The sequence below is a fragment of the Triticum dicoccoides genome, chromosome 2B (genome assembly GCF_002162155.2).
Source record: "Triticum dicoccoides isolate Atlit2015 ecotype Zavitan chromosome 2B, WEW_v2.0, whole genome shotgun sequence".
NCBI classification, from domain to species: Eukaryota; Viridiplantae; Streptophyta; class Magnoliopsida; order Poales; family Poaceae; genus Triticum; species Triticum dicoccoides.
Window position 1 is genome coordinate 343,814,337 of NC_041383.1, and position 5,676 is coordinate 343,820,012.

The following is a 5,676-nucleotide window of genomic DNA, read 5'->3' on the forward strand; positions in this document are numbered from 1 at the left end:
TATTTGCAATCTCGCCATGTATTTTTGAGCATGTTCTAGTGTTTTCTGGAGATAGCTCAGTGTTCATGTCTTCTTATGCTTTACCTGCAAATCATGTCCATGCTTTTTGTTTTTATGTTAAGGTGCTGTAGCATGTTGTTTTGATGCTTGCAATATGCCTAGTTGATGTTTTGGATAGCTTGTCCTTTAAACTTGTATAGTGTGTGTGTGTTGAACCGTTGCTCCGTTTTGAGTGTGCTCTATATGAAACTTGCTTAGAATTGCATGTAGTTTCATATTATCATGTTGCATCCTTATTTTGAGGTGTTTTCTTGATGTTTGGATGCATTTAGCATCAATGCCATGTTTAACTTGTTTTGCTCATATCTGCTAGGCCGTAGCTCCGAATTAAATGAACTTTATATGCAACTTGAGTAGAATCTCGTGTAGATCATCTTGGTGCATCTTTACTTGCTGTTTAACAACTTGAACATAAGGTTTATTCAGATCTGGACCAATTTCGAAATTTGCATATGAGGACTTATCGGATTTGTTATATGTTGTTCCCGGCCTCATTTAAACTTGCCTTGATGTGTTGCTCTTGTTTGCGTCATCTCTTGCCATGAGTAGCTTCATGTAGCCTTTATCATGCATCATGCTTGGTTGTGCATCATGTCTTGTATATGTGTGGTGTGTTTACCATGTTGTGTGCTTCTTCTCGATAGTTCCCGTTTCGTTGCGATCGTGAGGATTCGTTCGTCTATGCTTGGTTCGGCTTCATCAGTTCCTCTTCTTCATGGACTCATTCTTCTTCCTAGCGGGATTTCAGGCAAGATGACCGCTACCCTGGATCTCACTACTATCATTTCTATGCTAGTTGCTTCGTTCTATCGCTTTGCTGCGCTACCTATCTTTTGCTCATCAAGCCTCCCAATTGCCATGTCAGCCTCTAACCTTTTTCACCCTTCCTAGCAAACCATTGTTTGGCTATGTTACCGCTTTTGCTCAGCCCCTCTTATAGTGTTGCTAGTTGCAGGTGAAGTTGAAGATTTCTCCATGGTGGACAGGATAATGTTGGGATATCACAATATCTCTTATATTATTAATGCATCTATATACTTGGTAAAGGGTGGAAGAATCGGCCTTATGCCTGGTGTTTTGTTCCACTCTTGCCGCCCTAGTTTCCGTCATATCGGTATTATGTTCCCAGATTTTGCGTCCCTAACGCGGTTGGTGATTTATGGGACCCCCTTGACAGTTCGCTTTGAATCAAACTCCTCCAGCAAGGCCCAACCTTGGTTTTACATTTGCCTCACCTAGCCCTTTTTATCTTGGGAGTCGCACTCTCGAGGGTCATCTTTATTTTATCCCCCCCGGGCCAGTGCTCGTTGTTAGTGTTGGTCCAACCTGTCAGCCGCCGATGGTCACCAGGGGCAACTCTGGGCTGGCCTACCGGAAGTTTGGACAATCCGGTGTGCCCTGAGAATGAGATATGTGCAGCTCCTATCAGGATTTGTCGGCACATTCAGCCGGCTTTGCTGGTCTTGTTTTACCATTGTCGAAATGTCTTGTAACCGGGATTCCGAGTCTGATCGGGTCTTCCAGGGAGAAGGAATATCCTTCGTTGATCACGAGAGCTTATCATGGGCTAAGTTGTGACACCCCTGCAGGGTATAATCTTTCGAAAACCGTGCCCGTGGTTATGTGGCAGATGGGAATTTGTTAATGTACGGTTGTAGATAACTTGACACCTGATTCGAATTAAAACGCATCAACCGTGTGTGTAGCCGTGATGGTCTCTTATTGGTGGAGTCCGGGAAGTGATCACGGTTTTGGGGTTATGTTTGACGTAAGTAGGAGTTCAGGTTCACCTCTTGATCATTGCTAGCTACATGACCGTTCCGTTTGCTCTCTTCTCGCTCTTATTTGCGTATGTTAGCCACCATACATGCTTAGTCGTTGCTGCAACCTCACCACTTTACCCCCTTCCTTACCCTTTAAGCTTTGCTAGTCTTGATACCCATGGTAATGGGATTGCTGAGTCCTCGTGGCTCACAGATTACTACAACAACAGTTGCAGGTACAGGTTATGCGATGATCATGACGCGAGAGCGATGTTTGCTTGTTTTGGAGTTCTCCTTCTGCTTCTTCTTCGATCAGGGGATAGGTTCCAGGTCGGCAGCCTGGGCTAGCAGGGTGGATGTTGTTTGAGTTCTTGTTTGTGTTTCATCCGTAGTCGGATGATGCTCTTATGTAAGATGATGTTGTATTCGGGTGGCATTGTATGCCTTTTGTATGTATCCCCATCTATTATGTAATGTTGATGTAATGATATCCACCTTGCAAAAGCGTTTCAATATGCGGTTCTATCCTTGGTGGGACCTTCGAGTCTCTTTAGGATAGTATCACATATTGGGCGTGACAAGTTGGTATCAGAGCCTCGACCGACCCTAGGATCCCCCTTGATTGATCGTGTAGTTTGGTCGTTGTTGAGTCTAAAAAAACTGTTTTAGGAGTCTAGTTATATCGGAGAGTAGGAATTCTTTTTACTCCTCAGCCCCTTCGTCGCTCTGGTAAGGAATCTGGACGTAGGTGTTTTGAATTACTCCTCTTCCCCTTCAAATTTTTCTTTAGGATCACGTAGTTGGTTTTCCGATCATTGGTTCTCAGCTCTTTTGATCCGGTGCATTTCTCGTCAAGTTGACTCGAGCCTCTTCGTCTTTTGCAAGTTCAATCCACAGTCCGCTCTCAACGAAGTTGTTTCTCTGCCCGCAGTTGTCTTCTTTTCCCACCCGCCCACCCCTTTTCCTTCTCGGAGCCGGAGTCCGTAATCGAGTATCCATCCTACTAGTGTGAAGCCTTTGCCTTCTTTCAACCGGTGTTTCTCTTCAAGATATTCGTCGGTTCCCCCTTCCAAGTTGCCTTTGTTTTCCCGCCCGCCCACCCGTTTCTTCCCGGAGTCTGAGTCTCTCTCGACCATTTATCTCATTCGTGCGGAGCCTCTTCATTCTTTCGTCAATTATTTCAACTGGTGAATTCTCTTTTGTTTGACAGTCTTTATCTCTTTTCCGGTGCACTCAATTCAAGTTTTTCGGGTTGATTACATTCTTTTCCTTGGATCAAGTGTTCTCCTGGCTCATTTGCCTCTCGCCATTCAGTCATTCTAGAGTTCGGAAGACATCTCAGGAGATTCGTCTATGTTCCAATTAATTCGAGGTTATCACCTCATTCAAATATTTCAATTATTCCGGTGCATCATCTACCTGTTCAACAATCCTTTTCAAAGGTGTTTTTATCTTTAGTGGGCCCTAACCCACAGGTCTTTTCCCAGGATCTTACCTGACTCTTCTAATTATTCCGGAGCCATTCCTAATTCTTTTCGAGTTTGAGGTAAGAATGGATCCCATCAGTCAGATCTTTTCCAACATCAATTTCAAATCATTTTCATTGTTGGCTCAACCTCTTCTCTTTTCATTCTCCCGGAGTATCTCAGTAATTTTGATGGTGTTTCCCGTCGTCATTTCAAGACTGAAGAAGAATTTTTTCCTCTAAAGCTTGCGTGTTCTCTTGAAGTTTCGTGGTTCTAGCTTCATGTTATCCTCTCGAATTATTCCATTTGTCAGATATTCTTTTCTTACCCATCCGGAGTATGTCAGAAGTTGTTTTTCTGTTTCTTTTGACCGGAGGCCATCATTCCAGTTATCGTTCTCTATTTATCCCGACGCTTCATTCAAATGTTCTTTAATCAGCTCGAGTTCTTCTCGTTCTCTTGCATCGAAATCCCCTTAAGCATATTTGTTCTTCTAATTCTTCCCGGTGATTCAGTCTCTTTCATCAGTCATTTCCAAATTCTTACGGTGTTTCGTTCAAGATTCTTTTTCCTTGTTTATCATATCAATTTATTCGTTCTTTCCAATACTACCGGTGGTTCATGAAGACTTTCTCAAGTTTTGTGCTATGTTCCCCCTTAATCCTTTTTGTAGAAGAATAAGTAGTATGCAAAATCCATTGCTTGTCATCAATTTAATTTGATGAAGGATAAGCATCCAATAAATCTTATTCTTATTTCCTCAAAGTGATTAATCCCTTCCTTCAGAGTGTGTTCTTGAGGAATAAATTCTAGTTTCAAGTGTTTCATCTTTTCTTTTCCTGAGTTCAAATTTCCTCGGCCATCTCGTCGGAACCTCCATCTAAATCACCGCAAGGCTCATTTTACTCTTTCATCCTTCATTCTTTCTCATCATCCTTTTGTTACCGGAGTTCTTCATGGTGGTTCTTCATGATTTAAATCATTCTTCAAGTGTTCATCAAGATTCTTTTAGAGGAGCTCAAGTATTTTTTTCCTTCTTGCCTCTCGAAGTGCAATTAATTCTCCATACTCTTTTGAACTAGAGTTTTGCATTTCTTCATCCTTCTCAGCTATTTAATCTTTTCCGCTTGTGGTTGGTTATCACCTCATAATTTTGAGATGTTATCCATAAGTCAACAACAAGCTTATTCTTTTCGTTGTTGATTTTTCTCAACAACTCTGTTCAATTCTTTCTTCTAAGGTTGCTTTCAATTTCATTCGTGGCACAAGTTTTCATTGTCTTCTCCGTTCTTTTCAATCAACTCTTTCAATTCTTTCCGGAGGTTTTGTGTCATGTCCTCGTCAAGTATCATTCCATCCTCTCAAGCTCGTGTTCTATTCCTCCATGTTTTAGTCGGAGTGCTGCCTAAATCCTTTCAGTCTTATTCGTTTCTTATCTCGTTCTGACCAGAGCGTTTCATAGTCTATCTGATTTCGTGAGCTTTCAATTCTCGTCATTCTTGTCGTTCCTCTCTTCTTCTCGAGTGCTCTCGATTCCTTGCGTCTTCTCTTGAGTTCTTGTTTCACCTCATCCCTTTTCCCTTCCGTCTCGGTCCTAAGATCTCGGGACGAGATCTCTTGTTAGTGGAGGAGTGTTGTAACGCCCTGGATTCGATGCGCCAGGTGTCTACCAGTTATTCGCCGTCATTGCCATGTCATTTGCTTCCGTGTTGCATATTGTCATGTCATCATCTGCATTTCATCCGCATGTTTTTCAAAACTTTCATTCGTTCGGGTTCTCCCGGTTCTCTCCGTTGTCCGTTTGGAGTCCAGACCTCTCGCGCGCGCCCGTCGCCCCTCTCAGACCTTGTTTTCATGTGCGGCTGTTAAACTTTCTCGGAATGGCCCGAGGTTTGCCAAGCGGCCTTGGTATAGCACCGGTAGACCACCTGTCAAGTTTCGTACCATTTGGAGGTCGGTTGATACTCCAACGGTTAACCGAGGGACCAAAAAGTCCTCGTGCATGTTGCAGCCCAACACCCCTCAAAAGTGGCCCAAAACCCATCCTAATCCCGTCCATGCCCTCGGTCGTTCGATCACAATCGTGTGGGCGAAAACCGCTCCTCATTTGGACTCTCCTAGCTCCCAGAACCTATAAATTAGTCCTCCCCCAGAAATTCACGGATGAATCCCCCCGAAACCCTAGCCTCGCTCCCTCTCCGCCGCTGGACACGTCCGGATCGGACCGGACATGTCCGCTCCGTCAGCGCCGCCGCCCTTAGCGAACCAGGACCCACCACGTGGCACCACGCGCCGTCCCTGCCGCCGCGGCCCGGAGAGCCCGGATCGGGCCCTCCCGGCCCATCTCCCCGCGCCGCCGTGCCCCGGGTGCCCCGCCGCCGCACCCC